Source organism: Procambarus clarkii, chromosome 16 (genome assembly GCF_040958095.1).
Source record: "Procambarus clarkii isolate CNS0578487 chromosome 16, FALCON_Pclarkii_2.0, whole genome shotgun sequence".
NCBI classification, from domain to species: domain Eukaryota; kingdom Metazoa; phylum Arthropoda; class Malacostraca; order Decapoda; family Cambaridae; genus Procambarus; species Procambarus clarkii.
In genome coordinates, this window is record NC_091165.1 from 41,279,852 (window position 1) to 41,306,927 (window position 27,076).

General features: G+C 49.7%; 1 protein-coding gene across 1 annotated transcript in view; it reads right to left on the reverse strand.

The window, feature by feature from the left end:
- The window catches only part of LOC138365216 (uncharacterized), a 61,291-nt gene that overhangs the window by 1,675 nt on the left and 32,540 nt on the right, over nucleotides 1–27,076 (reverse strand). The gene's annotated exons all lie outside the window — the stretch shown is intronic.

The following is a 27,076-nucleotide window of genomic DNA, read 5'->3' on the forward strand; positions in this document are numbered from 1 at the left end:
CATGGGGTCAGGTCCCAGGGGTACATGGGGTCAGGTCCCAGAGATACATGGGGTCAGGTCCCCAGGGGTACATGGGGTCAGGTCCCAGGGGTACATGGGGGCAGGTCCCAGGGGTACATGGGGTCAGGTCCCAGGGGTACATGGGGTCAGGTCCCAGGGGTACATAAAGTTTCAAGGTCTGATCTACTGATCGTGGTACACTGGGGGAGCTTGGCGTGGGTTGGCGGCTTGTCTGACACTGAAGACCCTTGCCAGAGACATTTTGACTCTGGCTCTTGACAAGCTTGCAGTCAACCTGTCAAGCTGTTGTGTCAAGGTGTCAAGCAGTGTCAAGCTGTTGACACTGCAGCCTAGGACAGTGTAGGAGGTCGTGGAGGGTAGAGGTTCTTCCCAGATCCGTTCCTCGCCCTCGTCTTCTGCTGTGAAGGCCAGACAACCAACCAACTTTGGATCTTGTCTGAGTTGATTGTCATCATCAATTTTTTTCCCATTTAGCAGCTAGAGCTAACTCTATGAACAAATCCACAAGGGCAGTGACGAGGATTCGAACCTGCGTCCGAGAGCATCCCAGACGCTGCCTTAATCAACAGAGCTACGACATGGTAAAAGAAATGCAACCAGAAATTCTACTGAATTTACTTGGATCCTGCACCCTCTCTGAGACACAAACCAGGGGTTATGTGTAGTGTAGTGTAGTGTAGTGTAGTGTAGAGTAGAGTAGTGTAGAGTAGTGTAGAGTAGTGTAGTGTAGTGTAGCGTAGTGTATTGTAGCTAACTCTATGTTCTCTTTCCTCGTGATGGTAGCATATTTGATGCCCTGCCCCCCCCCCCCAGGGTTCAAAGACATTTGAACCCTGGGGGGGTTCAAAATTCAAAATTCAAAGTCTTTGAAAATTTCATTTTCAAAGACTTTAGCTTACACATACACGACTGAATAGAACTTACAAATAGTAAGTTCTATTCAGTCGTGTATGTGTAAGCTAAAGTCTTTGAAAATGTAATAAGTTTTACGAAACGCGCTCAAGTGTCGCGTCAGACTAGAAATAAAAATGAATTTTGGAGAATTGATTTTTGAATTACCACCAACAGTGAAAAGAAACGTACGAAAGATCGAGAAAATTCGTGTTAGAATTATTAATCTTACTTTTTCGGTCATATTTAATAATATATGTCTACAGGAAAGACTGCTACCAAAATATACTAATATATATATATATATCTATATATATATATATATATATATATATATATATATATATATATATATATATATATATATATATATATATATATATATATATATATATATATATAACTGAAAACTCACACCCCAGAAGTGACTCGAACCCATACTCCCAGAAGCAACGCAACTGGTATGTACAAGACGCCTTAATCCACTTGACCATCACGACCGGACATAATGAGGTGATAGCCGAGGCTATTTGAACCACCCCACCGCCGGCACTCGGATAGTAATCTTGGGCATAGCATTTTACCAAATCACCTCATTCTTTGGGGCACACGTGAGGAACACAAATGCGAACAATTTTGTTCGCATTTGTGTTCCTCACGTGTGCCCCAAAGAATGAGGTGATTTGGTAAAATGCTATGCCCAAGATTACTATCCGAGTGCCGGCGGTGGGGTGGTTCAAATAGCCTCGGCTATCACCTCATTATGTCCGGTCGTGATGGTCAAGTGGATTAAGGCGTCTTGTACATACCAGTTGCGTTGCTTCTGGGAGTATGGGTTCGAGTCACTTCTGGGGTGTGAGTTTTCAGTTGCATATTGTCCTGGGGACCATTCAGGCTTGTTCGCATATATATATATATATATATATATATATATATATATATATATATATATATTGACTTCTTGTCATTTGTTTACTTCTTGTCAGGATTATTTGTGAGGATCCGAATATCAAAGTGTTATCACGAGATTCTTAAAGTATAACAGTGTAGCAGGTGACATATTTGTACTGGAGCTGTTAGGGGACAGTGATATATTGTGGCGCCAGTGTGGACTCTAGGTCCTGAGTCTTCTCTCCAGAGGGAGTTAAATTTCATGGTTTGTGGACTTGAACTTTTGAGATGAGATTCTTGACTTTGCCAGATTTTCCAGTCATTGTAACTCTAATGTTTGAAGATGATAATTGACTCTGCCATTTGTTAAGTCATTGTTGACTTTAACTTAAGTACAGAGTTCTTCACTTTGTCATAATTCCAGTCATAGTGAACTCTGACTAATTTGATAAGAGTTTAGACTTTGCCATTTGCCAGTCCAGTTGGGACTTAGTTTTTTCTGAAGACAGAGTGATAGTTCACTGACTTGTTATTGGTGCTCAGGCTGAGACATTACCCCCCCCCCCCGCGTCACTCTGGTCATGTAACGTCACTACCCAACATGTTCACACCCTTCAGCCAGGCTTGAGTGAACTACTGTACCCCCCCCCCCCCCCCCCCGCGTCACTCTGGTCATGTAACGTCACTACCCAACATGTTCACACCCTTCAGCCAGTCTTGAGTGAACTACTGTACCCATGTAATTACCTGATTGGTACTTAGTGCCATCTAGCCGCCATGACTTGTGCTTTGTGTTACTTCATTTGTTATTTGGTTGTGAGTATGTGTAGAGAGACTGATTCTTTTGACCATGTCGTAGCTTAGTCGATTAAGGCAGCGTCTGGGATCCTCTCGGACGTAGGTTCGAGTCCTCGTCACGGCCCTTGTGAATTTGTTCATGTATAGAGAGATCTGTGAATATGAGAAGCGGTGTCATGTAGATAAGTCGGCTCCAGTAAACTAGTGGATATAACTTAGACGTTCACTCTACCTTAGACCTAGTTCAACTAAGCAGTTAAAGGCCAGGTGGCTCATTGATTTATAAGGGAAAGTTCTATTCCAGGAGCCGTGCTGTGGGTAGTAGACTGGTTCACGACGCCTCTCAGGGGACGCACGTGGTCCCCTGGAGAGTGTGACCAGGGCGTGAGGAGGGCGGCTGAGGGCCCCGTGGGGCGGGCTACACCCACACTGTGTTTGGCAATACTCCAGCAACGCCACACTTGAATTACATGAACCAATACGGCTACGCCTTCACACCCAGACACCTGCACAGGACGAGGTGAGGGCAGCTTGTGTGTGACCAGAGATACAGTCCACTGCATGACTTCAAGTTTGGGGAGTGTATTAACTTGGTCATTCACTGTGACATTGTAGTTGCTTTGGTCGTTTTTCTTTGGATGCCGTGTACACAGCCCCTCTCCCCCTGCACGCACACGACTTCCCTACACACAGACCCCCCCCCCATACACAGCCCCCCCCATACACACAGCCCCCACACACACGGCCCCCAACACACAGCCTCCTATACACAGGGTGCCCTACAATGGGTGCCACCTTTGCTGAAATACTGAGGAAGAGCCCAGAAGCCATGTCTACAGTCAAGGAAGTTGCAATGAAAGCAGTAACTTCAAGGGAGGTAGCTAGATGCACGCGCCAGTTAATGGAAAGGAAAAGAGCTGTAGTTGTGGTAGGTATTAAAGAACAAGAAGGTTCCAAGCAGGTAGAGTGGAGGGCTAAGGACAAAGCAGCAGTGTCAGGGATACTAAAGGAGATAGGAATGGAAGGGGCTGAACAAGGCATAGAAAAGTTTTTCCGGATTGGCCAGTACAACAAAGACAAAAACCGATTAATCACGGTAGTATTCTGGAACGAGGCCATCAGAGAGGACATCCAAGTAAAGAAGATGTGCTATGTTCTCTATGTCACATGGCTGTGGATGTGCTGTGTTATCTCTGTCCCATTGCTGTGGATGTGCTGTGTTATCTCTGTTCCATTGCTGTGGATGTGCTGTGTTATCTCTGTCCCATTGCAGTGGATGTGCTGTGTTATCTCTGTCCCATTGCTGTGGATGTGCTGTGTTATCTCTGTCCCATTGCAGTGGATGTGCTGTGTTATCTCTGTCCCATTGCTGTGGATGTGCTGTGTTATCTCTGTCCCATTGCAGCGGTCGTTTGGTACTCCAATTCCTGCCCACTACCGAGTAACCTTCGACCATCCCCGGTCAACAACAACCTAATCATTCTACAACATCAACCGGTGTTACACTGGTGGCAGCGGTGGGATGGTCGAAGGTTACTCGGTAGTGGGCAGGAATTGGAGTACCAAACGTCCACTGTTTTTTCCTTAGTTTATTATAATTATATATATATATATATATATATATATATATATATATATATATATATATATATATATATATATATATATATATATATATATATATAATCTTTTACACTGGGCCAGGAACTAGCTTGGAGAGTGTGAGGGAGCGCGTGGTGACGCTCGGTTGCCCAGGGCTATCTCTGAAGGTCTGAGGGCTGCAGGGCGCAGGGCAGAGTGTATTCAGATCTGCTGACAACGTTGTTGATACCTGTTAAGTTGTTTAGCTTAGCGCCGGCCATCATAAGAGGGTATTGGGTCACCCCATGTGTGTGTCCATGGCACGTCCACTGGCGCCTATGTCCAACAGACCTACTCAGGCTTTGCGCCCTGGAGAGGCCACTCCAGACCGACAATCAGAGCGCCACTCTAGTCTCCTGAGACTACAGGATGCTGACTACTACTTTATGGCCGTGTTAAGTGGACAGAATAATCACCAAATTATAATAATTTACATTTTTTACTTTTAATAAAAAACTACCCAAGTCAATAAAGGTGAGAGGAAGAAGACCCATAAAATATGACTGACGGAGAGAAAGTTTCTCTCAGGCCTGGAGGAGAGCTTTTAGCAATATAGAAAGTCTGGTGTTATAATGATCTATGAGGAACGTCGCGAGAACCAGTAGACTGTGTAGAGCACACTGAGCGAGGGTATACATGTATACCTAGTGGTGTACCCGCTCCTCGGTGTATACTGTGAGGGTGTGGCCGTGATGGTTGGTCACTATGCCAGTGTAGTTGACGTAATTACCACCAAGACGGTCACTAACACTGGCACCATCCAAGACGGTCACTAACACTGGCACCATCCAAGAGGGTCACTAACACTGGCACCATGCACGGTCAACACCAGCGGACAACACTCCCCACCAGCAGTCCTACGGCCTCGGGTCCGATTTCCGGCCGTAGCAGAAACATATACGCAGAGTTTTTTTCACCTGATGATCCTCTTCACCTAGCAGTAAATAGGCACCTGGGAGTTATACAGCTGCTACGGACTCTACCCTGGGGATGTATGTATGTGTGTGTGTGTGTGTTTACTAGTTGTGTTTTTACGGGGGTTGAGCTTTGCTCTTTCGGCCCGCCTCTCAACTGTCAATCAACTGTTTACTAACTACTACTTTTTTTTTTTTTTTTTTTCCTACACCACACACACACACACACCCCAGGAAGCAGCCCGTGACAGCTGACTAACTCCCAGGTACCTATTTACTGCTAGGTAACAGGGGCATTCAGGGTGAAAGAAACTGTGCCCATTTGTTTCTGCCTCGTGCGGGAATCGAACCCGCGCCACAGAATTACGAATCCTGCGCGCTATCCACCAGGCTACGAGGCCCCCCTGTGTGTGTGTGTGTGTGTGTGTGTACTCACCTAGTTGTACTCACCTAGTTGTGTTTGCGGGGGTTGAGCTCTGGCTCTTTGGTCCCGCCTCTCAACCGTCAATCAACAGGTGTACAGATTCCTGAGCCTATCGGGCTCTGTCACATCTACACTTGAAACTGTGTATGGAGTCAGCCTCCACCACATCACCCCCTAATGCATTCCATTTGTCAACCACTCTGACACTATGTGTGTGTGTGTGTGTGTGTGTGTGTGTGTGTGTGTGTGTGTGTGTGTGTGTGTGTGTGTGTGTGTGTGTGTGTGTGTGTGTGTGACACTATGTGTGTGTGTGTGTGTGTGTGTGTACTCACCTAATTGTGCTTGCGGGGGTTGAGCTCTGGCTCTTTGGTCCCGCCTCTCAACCGTCAATCAACTGGTGTACAGATTCCTGAGCCTATTGGGCTTTATCATATCTACATTTGAAACTGTGTATGGAGTCAGCCTCCACCACATCACTTCCTAATGCATTCCATTTACTAACTACTCTGACACTGAAAAAGTTCTTTCTAACGTCTCTGTGGCTCATTTGGGTACTCAGCTTCCACCTGTGTCCCCTTGTTCGCGTCCCACCAGTGTTGAATAGTTCATCCTTGTTTACCCGGTCGATTCCCCTGAGGATTTTGTAGGTTGTGATCATGTCCCCCCTTACTCTTCTGTCTTCCAGTGTCGTAAGGTGCATTTCCCGCAGCCTTTCCTCATAACTCATGCCTCTTAGTTCTGGGACTAGTCTAGTAGCATACCTTTGGACTTTTTCCAGCTTCGTCTTGTGCTTGACAAGGTACGGGCTCCATGCTGGGGCCGCATACTCCAGGATTGGTCTTACATATGTGGTGTACAAGATTCTGAATGATTCCTTACACAGGTTCCTGAACGCCGTTCTGATGTTAGCCAGCCTCGCATATGCCGCAGATGTTATTCTCTTTATGTGGGCTTCAGGAGACAGGTTTGGTGTGATATCAACTCCTAGATCTTTCTCTCTGTCTGTTTCATTAAGTACTTCATCTCCTATTCTGTATCCTGTGCCTGGCCTCCTGTTTCCACTGCCTAGTTTCATTACTTTGCATTTACTCTGGTTGAACTTCAACAGCCATTTGTTGGACCATTCACTCAGTCTATCCAGGTCATGTTGTAGCCTCCTACTATCATCCTCTGTTTCAATCCTCCTCATAATTTTTGCATCGTCGGCAAACATTGAGAGGAACGAATCTATACCCTCTGGGAGATCTGTGTGTGTGTGTGTGTGTGTGTGTGTGTGTGTGTGTGTGTGTGTGTGTGTGTGTGTGTGTGTGTGTGTGTGTGTGTGTATGTGTGTGTGTGTGTGTGTATGTACTCACCTAGTTGTACTCACCTAGTTGTGTTTGCGGGGGTTGAGCTCTGGCTCTTTGGTCCCGCCTCTCAACCGTCAATCAACAGGTGTACAGATTCCTGAGCCTATCGGGCTCTGTCATATCTACACTTGAAACTGTTTATGGAGTCAGCCTCCACCACATCACCCCCTAATGCATTCCATTTGTCAACCACTCTGACACTAAAAAAGTTCCTTCTAATATCTCTGTGGCTCATTTGGGCACTCAGTTTCCACCTGTGTCCCCTTGTGCGTGTTCCCCTTGTGTTAAATAGACTGTCTTTATCTACCCTATCAATCCCCTTCAGAATCTTGAATGTAGTGATCATTTCCCCCCCTAACTCTTCTGTCTTCCAGCGTCTTCCATGTGTGTGTGTGTGTGTGTGTGTGTGTGTGTGTGTGTGTGTGTGTGTGTGTGTGTGTGTGTGTGTGTGTGTGTGTGTGTGTGTGTGTGTGTGTGTGTGTGTGTGTGTGTGTGTGTGTGTGTGTGTGTGTGTGTGTGTGTGTGTGTGTGTGTGTGAGAAGGAAATATGCAGGTCGGGAGTCAGTACATTGAAGAGCCGACGATTCAAAAGGCGGGGTCCAAGAGCTTACAGCTCAATCACTCAGGCACAAGTAGTCACAACAGTTAATGAATCACGTACACGATAACGACTTAACACTAGTGGAAGTAGTCAAATTCCTGCCTTATGAATACTTTTAACCCCATTACCATACCTCCCATGCTGTAAATGAGACACTCATACAAACAAACCTTGAAAATACAAATGTTCCTGTAATTCTTAGGTAAAAATATAACAAAAATCCATCCATGGAAAGTGTTCAACCAATCACAATTAACAGTAGTTAACAAACCAATTACTTAACATTGGTTCTTTACAAAGTATATTTTTGATTAGGAATTGCTACGATAAAATTACCAAGTGTTTGTGATGTTATTGTCCATCGGTGCAGTAGTGAGAAACATCTCAAAATGTGTATTTAGGAAATGTTTATGTACAAGAGTGGACTATTATGTAGGCCTGACAGCTGAGTGGACAGCGCTTCAGATTCATAGTCTTGAGGTTTCGGGTTCAATCGCCGGTGAAGGCGGAAACAAATGAGCAGAGTTTCTTTCACCCTGATGTCCTTATTACCTAGCAGTAAATAGGTACCTGGGAGTTAGACAGCTGCTACGGGCTGCTTCCTGTGGGTGTGTAACAAAAAGGAGGCCTGGTCGAGGACCGGGCCGCGAAGACGCTAAGCCTCGATATCATCTCAAGATAACCTCAAGATAGAAGACCGATAATTTTTAATTCGTTGAAGATGACGCAGAAAGTTAGATCATAGATTCTAGACGTTTTGGACATGTATAGAACTCGCTGAAGGTAGACTGTTCCCAAAATATCTTCCTCGAGATTATGTTTCATAATCGACAACAAAAGTTTACCGAGACGAAGACCAGCCATCTATAAAAGGTTAGTTTTGTGCTTCACGAGAGGTCATCTTATGTCAGGTGCCCCAGAGGTCAAAGGTCAAACATGTAGTGAGTACAAGTCACCACGAGGACTGGACACCGCCCATGTATAGAAAGTTGTCTGAGTGAGTGAAGGTTGTCAGTCAATCCGGCTAATTTGCATATGAGATTGGTGTTATTTTTTCAGATTTGGGAACCAATTCAGAATTATGGCTTCTTCCTTAAAGTAATCAAGATAATCGTATGCAACGTATTATTTAGTAAGAGAAAACTATTACTCTTCACGAACAGAAACAGGTTGTTTGATCTTGCATTTTGAGCTATAAACATTCTTGCATATTTAATTAGGAATCATAAGAAGAAAATCTAATATCAGCCAATGTGTTGGGGGTCTTACCCCCCTCCACCCCCCTTCCTGGGGTGTATTGCTACCCCCTCTCTCGTCTAACCTCTCCCGTCAAGCATCCCAACCCCACACCTCTCCCTCTCTCTCTCTCTCTCTCTCTCTCTCTCTCTCCTTTTCTCCCTCCCCCACACACAAATAACAGGACACTGAGAGCAGAGAAGGATACCAGAGAGCCAGGAATGAATACGTCAGGGTGAGAAGAGAGGCAGAAGGGCAATATGAAAACGACATAGCAAGCAAGGATAGGACTCAACCTAAATTGCTGCACAGCCACATCAGCAGAAAAACAACATTCAGGGAACAGGTAATGGAGCTGTGGATAGGGGCAGACAGATTCACTACAAACGACAAGGAAATGTGTGAGGAACTGAATAAAAAATTCCAGGAGGTCTTCACATTAGAGCAAAGAGAAGTTCCAGAGATAAGAAAGGGAATAGTTAACCAGGAACCACTAGAAGAGTTTGGGATTACCAATGGGGAAGTAAAAAAGTTTTTGCTAGAGTTCGAGGTGACAAAGGCTATAGGCCCAGATGGAATATCGCCATGGATACTAAAGGAAGGAGCAGAAGAACTGTGCCTGCCACTCTCCATAGTGTATAAGAAATCACTGGCAACAGGGAAACTGCCAGAAATTTGGAAAGCACCTAAGGTAATCCCGATATACAAGAAAAGGGATAGACAGGAGGCACTGAACTACAGGCCAGTGTCCCTAACCTGCATACCATGCAAGCTGATGGAGAAGATTGTGCGAAGAAAGCTAGTGGAACATCTGGAGCGAAAGAACTTTGTAACACAGCATCATCATGGGTTCAGGGATAGCAGGTCCTGCCTCACAGGGTTACTTGAATTCTACGACCAGGCAACAAAAATCAGGCAAGAAAGAGAAGGGTTGGCAGACTGCATATTTTTGGATTGCCAGATAGCCTTTGATACAGTACCACACAAGAGGCTAGTGAAAAAGCTGGAGATGCAGGCTCGAGTGAAAGGGAAGGTACTCTATTGGATAAAGGAGTACCTAAGTAGCAGGAGACAACGAGTCAGTGTGAGGGGTGAGGTCTCAGATTAGCGAGACGTTACAAGTGGAGTCCCGCAGGGGTCATTCCTTGGACCAATGCTGTTTCTGATATATGTAAATGATCTCCCAGAGGGTATAGAATCATTCCTCTCATTGTTTGCTGATGATGCAAAAATTATGAGGAGGATTAAGACGGAGGAAAATAGTATGAGGCTTCAAAATGATCCAGACAGACGAAATGAATGGTCTACCAAATGGCTACTAAAGTTCAACCCAAGTAAATGTAAGGTAATGCAACTAGGCAGTGGAAACAGGAGGCCAGACACTGGATACAGAATGGAAGATGAAGTACTTCATGAAACGGACAGAGAGAAAGATCTAGGAGTTGATCTGACACCAAACCTGTCTCCTGAAGCGCACATAAAAAGAATAACATCTGCGGCGTATGCGAGGCTGGCTAACATCAGAACAGCGTTCAGGAACCTGTGTAAGGAATCATTCAGAACATTCTTTACCATGCATGTAAGACCAATTCTGGAGTATGCGGCCCCAGCATGGAGCCCGTACCTTGTCAAGCACACGCCGAAGCTGGGAAAATTTCAGAGGTATGCCACTAGACTAGTCCCAGAACTAAGAGGCATGAGTTATGAGGAAAGGCTGCGTTAAATGCATCTCACGACACTGGAAGACAGAAGAGTAGGGGGAGACATGATCACTACCTAGAAAATTCTCAGAGGAATTGACAAGGTATATAAAAATAAACTGTTTAACACGGGTGGGACGCGAACAAGGGGACACAGGTGGAAACTGAGTACCCAAATGAGCCACAGGGACGTTAGAAAGAACTTTTTCAGTGTCAGAGTAGTTAACAGGTGAAATGCATTAGGCAGTGATGTGGTGGAGGCTGACTCCATACACAGTTTATATGTAGATATGATAGAGCCCAGTAGGCTCAGGAATTTTTACATCAGTTGATTGACAGTTGAGAGGCGGAACAATATACAAGAAAGAGGGCAGACAGGAGCCACTGAACTACAGACTTGTATCACTAACAAAAACTCCTTGACAGATAATAGAGAGACTAATCAAAACAAGAATCGTTTATCATTTACAACATATAAATTTGGATTCAGCGAAGGAAAATCTTGTTTGACCAACTTAATAGAGTTCAGTGATAAGATGAGAACGATCACGCAGGATAGAGGGGCTGGGCAGGCTGCATTTTCCAGGAGTGCCAGAAGTCATTTGACTCTGTTCCTCACAAGGACAGGGAAGGGAATTACCAGGAGAAATCACTAGGCTATTATGACTATGTTGTACTTGGAGGGGACGTGAGGATAGGGACTTAGGGTAGGACGAGAGAAAGGAATGGTGCCCAACCACTTGGATGGTCGGGGATTGAACGCCGACCTGCATATGCGAGGCCGTCGCTCTATTGTCCAGATTTGCTTGTTCTTCACAAGGAGTCTTAGTAGAGGACAACTATCAGACTGGAGAGACAGGTAACGAGTGGAGTACCTCAAGGGCCGTGACTGGGGCCCATCTCGTTCCTAATTTAAACGATTTTACAGAGAAAGTAAGCTTGTTCTTATCTATGTTTCCCGACAATGCTAAGCTAATGAGGTGAATCAGACCAGAGGAGGATTGTAATACATTACAAGGTGAACTAGACAATCGCCAGAGATGATCTGATAAATGGCTACTGAACTTTAACTCAAACAAATGTAAGGTTATGAGGATAGACATTCGGAGCAAGAAGACCTCAAATGCAGTACAATATGAAGGGAAGACAACTTCCATTTACTGAAAAAGAGAGAGACTTAGGACAAAGATTCCTTCCGAGATTGTGAGGACTAATAATAAACAGAAGCTCCCCTATGACTCTGTAATATTCCCATTGGCCAAACTATTATGTATTAACGACAAGACCTACCATTAATGTATGATGACTTACTGTAAATATGTAGCTCTTGTAATAGCACTTTCTCTGTAACTAGCTGACATTGTATCTATAAGGTGTGAAGGATTGAAGAAATTGTTTATGTAATAATCTAAGATGAGGTCTGATAAAGACCTTTTGTGCCCTCTGTAATGCTTTTGCGCTACCGCTCACGGGATGAGTATGGGGTGCACAATAAACTAGCCGCCTTCGGCGGCAACAATCAAAAAATCCGAGCGCTGCATACATTCTTTGTGAGACCTGTTATTGAGTATGCTGCCCCGGCATGGAACCCTACTTAAAGAAGCATGAAACAAAACTAGAAAAGGTCCAAAAATATGCAACACGACTCGTTCCTAAGATAAGAGGGTTGAGCTATGAAGAAAGACTGAGGGACTGAAAGCACAAATGAGTCACAAGGATGATAGAACTATTCACTCTAAGAGTCGTAAATTAGTGGAATGGACTAGATAAGGAAATTGTCGAAGACAATTCGATGCATAGATTATGATATAAATATGATACGACCCCACACACGACCCTTCACACACGACCCACACACACGACCCCTCACACACGACCCTTCGTACGACCCACACACGACCCACACACACGACCCTTCGTACGACCCTTCGTACGACCCACACACACGACCCCTCGTTCGATCCCCCCAAGAACATGTAGTCCAATAACGCTGCCAGCTCGGTAACTACAAGATGAACCAAGTAATATATCACTTCCCTCATCATAAGACATTCTTCCCGTGTTAGGTGTTGGAGGTGCATCATTGGGGCGTGTTGGAGGTGTTGGAGTGTTGGAGGAGTGAGGGAGGTAGTGTTGGAGCAGCAAGGAGAAGGGGTGCTGGGAACGTGTGGAGAAGGATGGTGTTGGAGGGGGTTAAGATCAAGGGATGCTGAGCACATCTCAGAGAGATGCTCTCACCAATCTGATACAAGAGGAATAAATCACAATAATGTCCTGAGTCTATGGGAAAATCTTTGCAACAAGACGGAGCTCGAACGCGTGTCTTAGGTGAACCCAGGACGCCGGTATGGTGCATCTTGGAATGCCAGGAACATGACCTCACTGCTCCCAAGGTTTCCTCAACCTGAGTAAGTTTGAAGGTGACTTGAAGGTGACTTGAAGGTGACTTGAAGGTGACTTGAAGGTGAAGCCATATTTATAGACCTCAGGCTAGTCCAAGCCAAGAGGTTGGACTAGCTATAGTTGGATTGGACTATTCAAATTCCTCGATTTGAACGTACTATGTAATGAAAAACTCTATTTTCTCATATACATATTATTTTTACATATTAAAAAAAATTGCACAACTAGTCCTATGTAAGGTTATGTTAGGAGTTTAGTTTCTGTTGGTAATTATGTGTGTTGGAGAAGGTGAGTAGAGCGTTCAAGAACCCATCTGATGGTCACCCAGCATGACCCCACAGATGGGCCCAGGCGTTGTAAGTACTATCAGCACTGTTTCACCTAACATAATGTTATGAAGGAGGGGACCACCAACAGTGGTAATGGCTACCCATAATGCGGTGACAAGGACACAAAATGGCATTAAAGTTCATTTCGTACGACTCCACTATTGCAGGTGTTTATTCTTTAGTATAAACATGTGAATACTTACGCCTAGGACAGGTGTTGTTAGGTGTTTAGCCTCTGTTAGCTATAATTTATATTTGCAGTTCTTGAGTGGAACATTTCAAGAAGTGGACTCTGACAGTACATTAGAGCAGCGCTGCCCGGAATAACTAGAACGTTGTCAACAGTTAGTTGACTGTAAAGTGTTTTTCATTTATGATCCGCCAGTTGCTGGATTAACGAGCATTTGGCCCTCGTTGATGAGGACCACTAAACGTTGTTGTGGCGCCAGTAACCTCGCTATTATGGCGCCAGTGACCTCGTTACTGTTGCGCCAGTGACCTCGTTATTGTTGCGCCAGTGACCTCGCTATTATGGCGCCAGTGACTTCGTTATTGTGGCGCCAGTGACCTCGTTATTGTGGCGCCAGTGACCTCGCTATTATGGCGCCAGTGACCTCGTTACTGTTGCGCCAGTGACCTCGCTATTATGGCGCCAGTGACCTCGTTATTGTTGCGCCAGTGACCTCGCTATTATGGCGCCAGTGACTTCGTTATTGTGGCGCCAGTGACCTCGTTATTGTGGCGCCAGTGACCTCGCTATTATGGCGCCAGTGACCTCGTTATTGTGGCGCCAGTAACCTCGCTATTATGGCGCCAGTGACCTCGTTATTGTGGCGCCAGTGACCTCGTTATTGTGGCGCCAGTAACCTCGCTATTATGGCGCCAGTGACCTCGTTATTGTGGCGCCAGTGACCTCGTTATTGTGGCGCCAGTGACCTCGTTATTGTGGCGCCAGTAACCTCGCTATTATGGCGCCAGTGACCTCGTTATTGTGGCGCCAGTGACCTCGCTATTGTGGCGGTAGTGACCTCGTTATTGTGGTGCCAGTGACCTCGCTATTGTGGCGTCAGGGACCTCGTTATTGTGGCGTCAGTGACCTCGTTTTTGTGGCTTCAGTGACCTCGGTATTGTGGCGTCAGTGACCTCGCTATTGTGGCGTCAGGGACCTCGTTACTGTGGCGCCATTGACCTCGCTATTGTGGCGTCAGTGACCTCGTTATTGTGGCGTCAGTGACCTCGTTATTGTGGCGCCTGTGACCTCGCTATTGTGGCGTCAGTAACCTCGCTATTGTGGCGTCATTGACCTCGTTATTGTAGCGCCAGTGACCTCGTTATTGCGGCGTCAATGATCCCGTAATTGCGGAGTTATATTATAATTGGACCAAATATTAATTATATTGAACAAAGTTCTTCATTTCTAAAGCACGTGGAAGAGAGAGAGAGAGAGAGAGAGAGAGAGAGAGAGAGAGAGAGAGAGAGAGAGAGAGAGAGAGAGAGAGAGAGAGAGAGAGAGAGAGAGAGAGAGAGAGAGAGAGAGAGGTCATGACCTCTGACCTCCAGGGGGATGGCCAGGCACCAGACCGGCATCACAGACGCCCATTTTAATTCATTATTCATTCAGTGTTCCCTTTATTGGTGGTGGTGGTGGTGGTGTTGACGGTTGTGGTTGTGGTGTTGACGGTTGTGGTTGTGGTGGTGGTGGTGTTGACGGTTGTGGTTGTGGTGGTGGTGGTGGTGGTGTTGACGGTTGTGGTGGTGGTGGTGGTGTTGACGGTTGTGGTGGTGGTGGTGGTGTTGACGGTTGTGGTTGTGGTGGTGGTGGTGTTGACGGTTGTGGTTGTGGTGGTGGTGGTGGTGGTGTTGGCGGTTGTGGTTGTGGTGGTGGTGGTGGTGGTGTTGACGGTTGTGGTTGTGGTGGTGGTGGTGTTGACGGTTGTGGTTGTGGTGGTGGTGGTGGTGGTGTTGACGGTTGTGGTGGTGGCGGTGGTGTTGACGGTTGTGGTGGTGGTGGTGGTGTTGACGGTTGTGGTTGTGGTGGTGGTGGTGATGATGGTTGTGGTTGTGGTGGTAGTGGTGGTGGTAGTGGCGGCAGTGTACTAACCTATCAGTAACTACAGAGGAGTGAGAGAGGTCTAGTCCTGCACACCCAACCTTCCTCCACCAGTTGTGTTATATAATGACTCTGATGTTGGGACTCTTAAATGCGCACTGCATCCAGGGTTCCTGCCCGCCATCTGAGGAGCTGGAGGAACACGACAACCTATGATAACCATCTTTGTACCCTATATGTAACTCCTTTTTTGTAACAAAGTTCAAATAAAGCAAATATATATGTGTACATACAAAAGAATGGGGGTGGTAGGAGAAGATAATATTAGTGCTCAGTGAGAAACCACAAGGTCTCCTCTGAATACTTTTTATTTTCTTCTCCGAGGCTATGGGTCCCCACATTGGCACCAGAGGTGGTACCCTCACAAATGTTATATATATATATATATATATATATATATATATATATATATATATATATATATATATATATATATATATATATATTATAATATATATATTATAATATATATATATATATATATATATATATATATATATATATATATATATATATATATATATATATATATATGTCGTACCTAGTAGCCAGAACTCACTTTTTGGCCTACTATTCAAGGCCCGATTTGCCTAATAAGCCAAGTTTTCCTGAATTAATATATTTTTTCTAATTTTTTTCTTATGAAATGATAAAGCTACCCATTTCATTATGTATGAGGTCAATTTTTTTTATTGTAGTTAAAATTAACGTAGATATATGACCGAACCTAACCAACCCTACCTAACCTAACCTAACCTATCTTCATAGGTTAGGTTGGGTTAGGTTGCCGAAAAAGGTAGGTTAGGTTAGGTTAGGTAGGTTGGGTAGTCGAAAAAAACATTAATTCATGAAAACTTGGCTTATTAGGCAAATCGGGCCTTGCATAGTAGGCTGAGAAGTGCGTTCTGGCTATTAGGTACGACATATATATATATATATATATAACATTTGTGAGGGTACCACCTCTGGTGCCAATGTGGGGACCCATAGCCTCACTCATCCCAGAAGTGACTCACCCCAGAAGTGACTCGAACCCATACTGCCAGGAGCAATGCAACTGGTATGTACAGGACGCCTTAATCCGCTTGACCATCACGACCGGACATAAGGAAGTGATAGCCGAAGCTATTTAAACCACTTCCCCACCGGCACTCGGATGGTAATCTTGGGCATAATCTTTCAGGCTTGTTCGCATATATATATATATATATATATATATATATATATATATATATATATATATATATATATATATATATATATATATATATATATATTATATATATATATATATATATATATATATATATATATATATATATATATATATATATATATATATATATATATATATATATATATGTCGTACCTAGTAGCCAGAACGCACTTCTCAGCCTACAGTGCAAGGCCCAATTTGCCTAATAAGCCAAGTTTTCATGAATTAATTGTTTTTCGACTACCTAACCTACCTAACCTAACCTAACCTAACTTTTTCTGCTACCTAACCTAACCTAACCTATAAAGATAGGTTAGGTTAAGTTAGGTAGGGTTGGTTAGGTTTGGTCACATATCTACGTTAATTTTAACTCCAATAAAAAAAATTGACCTCATACATAATGAAATGGGTAGCTTTATCGTTTCATAAGAAAAAAATTAGAGAAAATATATTAATTCAGGAAAACTTGGCTTATTAGGCAAATCGGGCCTTGCATAGTAGGCCGAGAAGTGCATTCTGGCTACTAGGTACGACATATATATTATATATATATATATATGTGTGTGTGTGTGTGTGTGTGTGTGTGTGTGTGTGTGTGTGTGTGTGTGTGTGTGTGTGTGTGTGTGTGTGTGTGTGTGTGTGTACATAATGGACTGTTCCTTCTCCAGATAAGGAACCATTCAGGACCGTACGCCTATGTTCCTCTATCTATGAAATAGAATGTGTGTCTGTCCAAAGTTGGAGGCCAGGCGCTTAGAGTTCTGTTACTCAACATTTTAGTGACATATGGGGTGCATGTGAGTGCAATAGGCCAGTTGGGGTCAGCCCTAGTGCCACCCTTGCAGAAATATCGGCATCTATAGTGACACTTCCTGAATTTATATGTTAGATGTTGTGTTGAAAACCTTTGGTTGTATTTTCCAAAGGGGTTTTCAACTTTTTTAGTCCGTCTTAATATTATATTTTCTGAGGAAGTGAGAGAGAGAGAGAGAAAGAGGGGAAGGGAAAGAGAGGGAAAGAAAGGGAAAGTAAGGGAAGGAGATGTGAGCAAGTTGGGATAAAGGAGGAATGTTCGAATTGGGAAGGATAGAGGCAACATAGATCATAGAGAATTGAGGGGGGCGGGGGGGGGGGGGGGGGGGGGGGGGGGGGGGGGGGGGTGGGGGGGGGGGCGGGGGGGGGAGGGGGGCGGGGGGGCTGGGGGGCGTGGGGGGGCGGGGGGGGGAGGGGGGGGGCGGGAATTGCGAGAGAGGGGGAAGAGGGGAAGGGAGATTTCTGGGGAGAGAGAAGGATGGTGTCGAGAAACCCCAGGCTTAGCTGGGTACCCCATCTATCATCACATACGTCAGACCAGTCCCGCAATATGCAGCTCCAACACGAAAGTCGTATCTGGTCATACACAAAGTAAAATCAATCAAATAAAATCAAATAAAATCACAAAGTAAGTAAAAAGGTATTCCTCCTAAATAGTTCCAAAATAAAGTGATATGATTTACGAGGAAAGATTTGGGGAGACTTGATTACTACATCCAAGCTTCTGAAGAGAATTGATTGGACAAATAAAGACAAATTGTTTGGAATGGGAGGCACACGAACAAGGGGACACAGGCGTAAATTGAACACCCAAATGAGCCACAGAGAGAGATTGCAAGAGTTTGTTTTTTAGAACCGACTCAATCACCGAAGCGAACTGCTCGAAGCAGACTCAATCCAGAGTTTCGTATGAAGATATGATTGATCCTAATTACCTCAGGAACTCTAGTTGATTGATGGTTGAAAGGCGGGACCAAATGAGCGAAGCTCTACCACTGCTATCACAATTAGGCAACTACACATGATCATTACCAAACACACATACACATATGTGACTCACAGCACTCATATGTGACTCACAACACCCACATGACTGACTCACAACACCCACATGACTGACTCACAACACCCACATGACTGACTCACAACACCCACATAACTGACTCACAACACCCACATGACTGACTTACAACACCCACATAACTGACTCACAACACCCACATAACTGACTCACAACACCCACACGACTGACTCACAACACCCACACGACTGACTCACAACACCCACATAACTGACTCACAACACCCACATAACTGTCTCACAACACCCAGATAACTGACTCACAACACCCACATGACTGACTCACAACACCCACATAACTGACTCACAACACCCACATGACTGACTTACAACACCCACATAACTGACTCACAACACCCACATGACTGACTCACAACACCCACATAACTGTCTCACAACACCCACATAACTGTCTCACAACACCCACACGACTGACTCACAAACACCCACATGACTGACTCACAACACCCACATGACTGACTCACAACACCCACATGATAGTGAGCATCTAAAAGCATTCAATAACTGACAAGGAGAGTGCAAGACAGTGACAATGACAGTGACAAGAAGAGTGCAAGACAGTGACAATGACAGTGACAAGAAGAGTGCAAGACAGTGACAATGACAGTGACAAGGAGAGTGCAAGACAGTGACTATGACAGTGACAAGGAGAGTGCAAGACAGTGACAAGGAGAGTGCATGACAGTGACAATGCCAGTGACAAGGAGAGCGCAAGACAGTGACAAGAAGAGTGCAAGACAGTGACAATGCCAGTGACAAGGAGAGTGCAAGAGAGTGACATTCACTCACAAGGAGGAGAGTGCAAGACAGTGACAATGACAGTGACAAGGAGAGTGCAAGAGAGTGACATTCACTCACAAGGAGGAGAGTGTAAGACAGTGACAATGACAGTGACAAGGAGAGTGCAAGAGAGTGACATTCACTCACAAGGAGGAGAGTGCAAGACAGTGACAATGACAGTGACAAGGAGAGTGCAAGAGAGTGACATTCACTCACAAGGAGGAGAGTGCAAGACAGTGACAATGACAGTGACAAGGAGAGTGCAAGAGAGTGACATTCACTCACAAGGAGGAGAGTGCAAGAGAGTGACATTCACTCACAAGGAGAGTGCAAGAGAGTGACATTCACTCACAAGGAGGAGAGTGCAAGACAATGGAGCCTCCTGCAATAAAGACTAAATTCCCGGGCCATTGTTTAATTCCCAGAGTGGATTCGATCTTAATTAATTCCTGAAGATTTATGCCATTTAGATGGTCCGGACTAATTAATTTGCTGGTTAAGATAAAGTCACACTTAACGATGTGTAGTCACGCTTGCCTGAGTGTAAGTGTATTCTGCTGCATTATGTGCGGCTGTATTTGATTGTATTTTATTGGGTTCATTGATACACCTTCACACCCACAGTCACCCCCACACCTCACCCCACACCTCACCCCACAGTCACCCCCCCCCCACACCTCACCCCACAGTCACCCCCACACCTCACCCGACAGTCACCCCCACACCTCACCCCACAGTCACCCCCACACCTCACCCCACAGTCACCCCCACACCTCACCCCACAGTCACCCCCCACACCTCACCCCACAGTCACCCCCCCCCACACCTCACCCCACAGTCACCACCCACACCTCACCCCACAGTCACCCCCACACCTCACCTCACAGTCACCCCCCACACCTCACCCCACAGTCACCCCCCCCACACCTCACCCCACAGTCACCCCCACACCTCACCCCACAGTCACCCCCACACCTCACCCCACAGTCACCCCACACCTCACCCCACAGTCACCCCCCCACACCTCACCCCCACAGTCACCCCCCACACCTCACCCCACAGTCACCCCCCCCACACTCACCCCCACAGTCACCCCACAGTCACCCCCCACACCTCACCCAACAGTCACCCCCACACCTCACCCCACACCTCACCCCACAGTCACCCCGCCACACCTCACCCACAGTCACCCCCCCACACCTCACCCCCACAGTCACCCCCCCACACCTCACCCCACAGTCACCCCCCACACCTCACCCCACAGTCACCCCCCACACCTCACCCAACAGTCACCCCCACACCTCACCCCACACTTCACCCCACAGTACACCCCCCCCACACCTCACCCCACAGTCACCCCCCCCACACCTCACCCACAGTCACCCCCACACCTCACCCCACAGTCACCCCCACAACCTCACCCACACAGTCACCCCCCCACACCTCACCCCACAGTCACCCCCACAACCTCACCCAACAGTCAACCCCCACACCTCACCCCACAGTCACCCCCACACCTCACCCCAACAGTCACCCCCACACCTCACCCAACAGTCACCCCCACACCTCACCCCACAGTCACCCCCACACCTCACCACAGTCACCCCACACCTCACCCCACAGTCACCCCACACCTCACCCCACAGTCACCCCCCACACCTCACCCCACAGTCACCCCCACACCTCACCCAACAGTCACCCCCACACCTCACCCCACAGTCACCCCCACACCTCACCCCACAGTCACCCCCCCCACACCTCACCCCACAGGTCACCCCCCACACCTCACCCCACAGTCACCCCCCCACACCTCACCCCACAGTCACCCCCCACACCTCACCCCACAGTCACCCCCCCCCCACACCTCACCCCACACCTCACCCCACAGTCACCCCCCCACACCTCACCCCACGTCACCCCCCCACACCTCACCCCACAGTCACCCCCACACCTCACCACCACAGTCACCCCCACACCTCACCCAACAGTCACCCCCACACCTCACCCCACAGTCACCCCCCACAACCTCACCCCCAGTCCACCCCGCCACCTCACCCCAACAGTCACCCCCACACCTCACCCAACAGTCACCCCCACACCTCACCCACAGTCACCCCCCACACCTCACCCCACAGTCACCCCAACACCTCACCCCGACAGTCAACCCCCCCACACCTCACCCCACAGTCCCCCCACACCTCACCCCACAGTCACCCCCCCCCCACACCTCACCCAACAGTCACCCCCACACCTCACCCCACAGTCCACCCCCACACCTCACCCCACAGTCATCACCCCCCCACTAACCTCACCCAACGTCACCCCACACCTCACCCCACAGTCACCCCACACCTCACCCCACCGTCACCCCCACACCCTCACCCCACAGTCACCCCCACACCTCACCCCACTCCCCCCCACAGCCTCACCCAAGCTACACCCCCACCCCTCACCCCACACCGTCACCCCTCCACAGCCTCCCCCACAAGTCACCCCCACACCTCACCCCACAGTCACCCCCCCCCACACCCTCACCCAACAGCACCCCCACACCCTCACCCCACAGTCACCCCACCCTCACCCCACAGTCAGTCACCCCCCACACCTCACCCCACAGTCACCCCCACACCTCACCCCACAGTCACCCCCACAACCTCCACCCCACAGTCACCCCCACACCTCACCCAACAGTCACCCCCCACACCTCACCCCACAGTCACCCCCCCACACCTCACCCCCACAGTCACCCCCACACCTCACCCAACAGTCACCACCCCACACACTGACCCCACAGTCACCTAGCCCCACACCATCAACCCCGACAGTCACCCCCACAACCTCCCCACCCGTCCCCCCCACACACCGCACCCACATTCACCCCTCATCCCTCACTCCAGTTCACCCCACACCTCCACCCCACCGTCAACCCCACACCTCACCCCACAGTCACCCCCCACACCTCACCCCACAGTCACCCCCACACCTCACCCCACAGTCACCCCCACACCTCACCCACAGTCACCCCCACACCTCACCCACAGTCACCCCCCACACCTCACCCCACAGTCACCCCCCACACCTCACCCACAGTCACCCCCACACCTCACCCCACAGTCACCCCCACACCTCACCCCACAGTCACCCCCACACCTCACCCCACAGTCACCCCCACACCTCACCCCAACAGTCACCCCCCACACCTCACCCACAGTCACCCCCACACCTCACCCCACAGTCACCCCCCACACCTCACCCCCACAGTCACCCCCCACACCTCACCCCACAGTCACCCCCCACACCTCACCCCACAGTCACCCCCCACACCTCACCCCACAGTCACCCCCACACCTCACCCCACAGTCACCCCCCACACCTCACCCCCACATTCACGCCCCCACACCTCACCCCACAGTCACCCCCACACCTCACCCCACAGTCACCCCCACACCTCACCCCACAGTCAACCCCCACACCTCACCCCAACAGTCACCCCCACACCTCACCCAACAGTCACCCCCCACACCTCACCCCACAGTCACCCCCCCACACCTCACCCAACAGTCACCCCCCACACCTCACCCCACAGTCACCCCCCACACCTCACCCCACAGTCACCCCCCCACACCTCACCCCACAGTCACCCCCACACCTCACCCACAGTCACCCCCCACACCTCACCCCCACAGTCACCCCCCACACCTCACCCCACAGTCACCCCCCACACCTCACCCCACAGTCACCCCCCACACCTCACCCCACAGTCACCCCCACACCCTCACCCCACAGTCACCCCCACACCTCACCCCACAGTCACCCCCACACCTCACCCCACAGTCACCCCCACACCTCACCCCACAGTCACCCCCCCACACCTCACCCCACAGTCACCCCCACACCTCACCCCACAGTCACCCCCCACACCTCACCCCACAGTCACCCCCACACCTCACCCAACAGTCACCCCCCACACCTCACCCCACAGTCACCCCCCACACCTCACCCCACAGTCACCCCCCACACCTCACCCCACAGTCACCCCCACACCTCACCCCACAGTCACCCCCACACCTCACCCCACAGTCACCCCCACCCTCACCCACAGTCACCCCCCACACCTCACCCACAGTCACCCCCACACCTCACCCCACAGTCACCCCCCCCACACCTCACCCCACAGTCACCCCCACACCTCACCCAACAGTCACCCCCACACCTCACCCCACAGTCACCCCCCACACCTCACCCCACAGTCACCCCCACACCTCACCCACAGTCACCCCCCACACCTCACCCCACAGTCACCCCCACACCTCACCCCACAGTCACCCCCACACCTCACCCCACAGTCACCCCCCCCCCACACCTCACCCCACACCTCACCCCACAGTCACCCCCCCCACACCTCACCCCAAGTCACCCCCCCCACACCTCACCCCACAGTCACCCCCACACCTCACCCACAGTCACCCCCACACCTCACCCAAACAGTCACCCCCACACCTCACCCCACAGTCACCCCCCACACCTCACCCCACAGTCACCCCCACACCTCACCCCACAGTCACCCCCCACACCTCACCCCACAGTCACCCCCACACCTCACCCCACAGTCACCCCCCACACCTCACCCCACAGTCACCCCCCACACCTCACCCACAGTCCACCCCCCCACACCTCACCCCACAGTCACCCCCACACCTCACCCCACAGTCACCCCCCCACACCTCACCCCCACAGTCACCCCCACACCTCACCCCACAGTCACCCCCACACCTCACCCCACAGTCACCCCCCCACACCTCACCCACAGTCACCCCCACACCTCACCCCACAGTCACCCCCACACCTCACCCACAGTCACCCCCCACACCTCACCCCACAGTCACCCCCCACACCTCACCCCACAGTCACCCCCCACACCTCACCCCACAGTCACCCCACACCTCACCCAACAGTCACCCCCACACCTCACCCCACAGTCACCCCCACACCTCACCCCACAGTCACCCCCACACCTCACCCCACAGTCACCCCCCCACACCTCACCCACAGTCACCCCCACACCTCACCCCACAGTCACCCCCCACACCTCACCCCACAGTCACCCCCACACCTCACCCCACAGTCACCCCCCACACCTCACCCCACAGTCACCCCCACACCTCACCCCACAGTCACCCCCACACCTCACCCCACAGTCACCCCCACACCTCACCCCACAGTCACCCCCACACCTCACCCCACAGTCACCCCCACACCTCACCCCACAGTCACCCCCCCACACCTCACCCCACAGTCACCCCCACACCTCACCCCACAGTCACCCCCACACCTCACCCCACAGTCACCCCCACACCTCACCCCACAGTCACCCCCCCACACCTCACCCCACAGTCACCCCCCCACACCTCACCCCAAGTCACCCCCCCCACACCTCACCCCCACAGTCACCCCCCACACCTCACCCCACAGTCACCCCCCCACACCTCACCCCACAGTCACCCCCCACACCTCACCCCACAGTCACCCCCACACCTCACCCAACAGTCACCCCCACACCTCACCCCAAGTCACCCCCCCACACCTCACCCCCACAGTCACCCCCCCACACCTCACCCCACAGTCACCCCCCACACCTCACCCCACAGTCACCCCCCCCCCACACCTCACCCAACAGTCACCCCCACACCTCACCCCACAGTCACCCCCCCACACCTCACCCCCACAGTCACCCCCCCACACCTCACCCCACAGTCACCCCCACACCTCACCCCACAGTCACCCCCCACACCTCACCCCACAGTCACCCCCCCACACCTCACCCCACAGTCTCCCCCACACCCTCACCCAACAGTCACCCCCACACCTCACCCCACAGTCACCCCCCCACACCTCACCCAACAGTCACCCCCACACCTCACCCCACAGTCACCCCCCACACCTCACCCCACAGTCACCCCCCACACCTCACCCCACAGTCACCCCCCACACCTCACCCCACAGTCACCCCCACACCTCACCCCACAGTCACCCCCACACCTCACCCCACAGTCACCCCCACACCTCACCCCACAGTCACCCCCACACCTCACCCCACAGTCACCCCCACACCTCACCCCACAGTCACCCCCACACCTCACCCCACAGTCACCCCCACACCTCACCCCACAGTCACCCCCACACCTCACCCCACAGTCACCCCCACACCTCACCCCACAGTCACCCCCACACCTCACCCCACAGTCACCCCCACACCTCACCCCACAGTCACCCCCACACCTCACCCAACAGTCACCCCCACACCTCACCCCACAGTCACCCCCCACACCTCACCCCCACAGTCACCCCCCACACCTCACCCCACAGTCACCCCCACACCTCACCCCACAGTCACCCCCACACCTCACCCCACAGTCACCCCCACACCTCACCCAACAGTCACCCCCCACACCTCACCCCACAGTCACCCCCCACACCTCACCCCACAGTCACCCCCCCACACCTCACCCCACAGTCACCCCCACACCTCACCCAACAGTCACCCCCCACACCTCACCCCACAGTCACCCCCCACACCTCACCCCACAGTCACCCCCACACCTCACCCCACAGTCACCCCCCACACCTCACCCCACAGTCACCCCCACACCTCACCCCACAGTCACCCCCACACCTCACCCCACAGTCACCCCCACACCTCACCCCACAGTCACCCCCCACACCTCACCCCACAGTCACTTCCCAAAGTCATGTTTGCTGTAGTTTTTGCACCTTTTCATAGTGTTCGTAAATGACCTTTAACAACTAATAAAAATATAAATAAATTTCCCTAAAGCGGATATATGACGAAGTTTTAAAATAAAGTTGAAACAGCGCTTTCTGAGGTAGTTGGCCGGACGATATGTTGATTCCAGTTTTTATCAACAATTTCATGTTAATGAGTTCGTAATTACGTGTTATTATCTGTAATTGTAAATTGTTACGAACCCGACTCCATCGTCGGAGCACGGAGCAGCGACGTCAACGCCATCTGTGAGTCCGCTCCCTAAACCCCCACTAAATGGACGTCGCCATCTGGTGGTGGCGGTATGATACCTGCAAGAGGCGCTTGATTCCTGCCTTGGTCAGCCCGAAGAGTCGCTGTTGCTGACCTCTGGTGAGGTGGCGCCTGGAAAATCAACGCCATCTATTGTGGGAGGAGTTGTATGTTTATGTCAGAGTCCGTAAGTGGTATGTCCTAGTGTCCCCAGTACCGGCCAGTTTGCTGATGACGTGTCTGTATCCACAGAGGCGACGTAGGGCTGCTGTGGTACGAGGACAGTCTACCCAGGGCAGCCTATTATCTCTCTACTCCATTCTGCTTTACGGAAGCAGTGAGCCTCCGCCGATGAGGAACTGATATGAAACTCACTTGTGTGTAGATACAAAGCATTAGACGTTTGGGCAGTTCTTATACTATAAGCATGTTGGGACATACGTAATTGTAAGGATTTTCCTGTTTGTTCAAGGTACACAGACTCAAAATCATTGCAGGGAATCGAATACACACAACCTGCTGTACCAGGGTTTTTTTTTTTATTAAATTAGACTTGAATAAAATAACTCCCCTGGTACAGCAGGTTGTGTGTATTCGATTCCCTGCAATGATTGTGAGACTGTGTACCTTGAACAAACAGGAAAATCCTTACAATTACGTATGTTCCAACATGCTTATAGTATAAGAACTGCCCAAACGTCTAACGCTTTGTATCTACACACAAGTTTGTGTGGTCACACTATTAATTTGGATGGGGCGAAAAGCATTACCAATTGCAATGGCTTTGTGGAACGGAATTTAATTGAGTTTGCCCTAATTAGT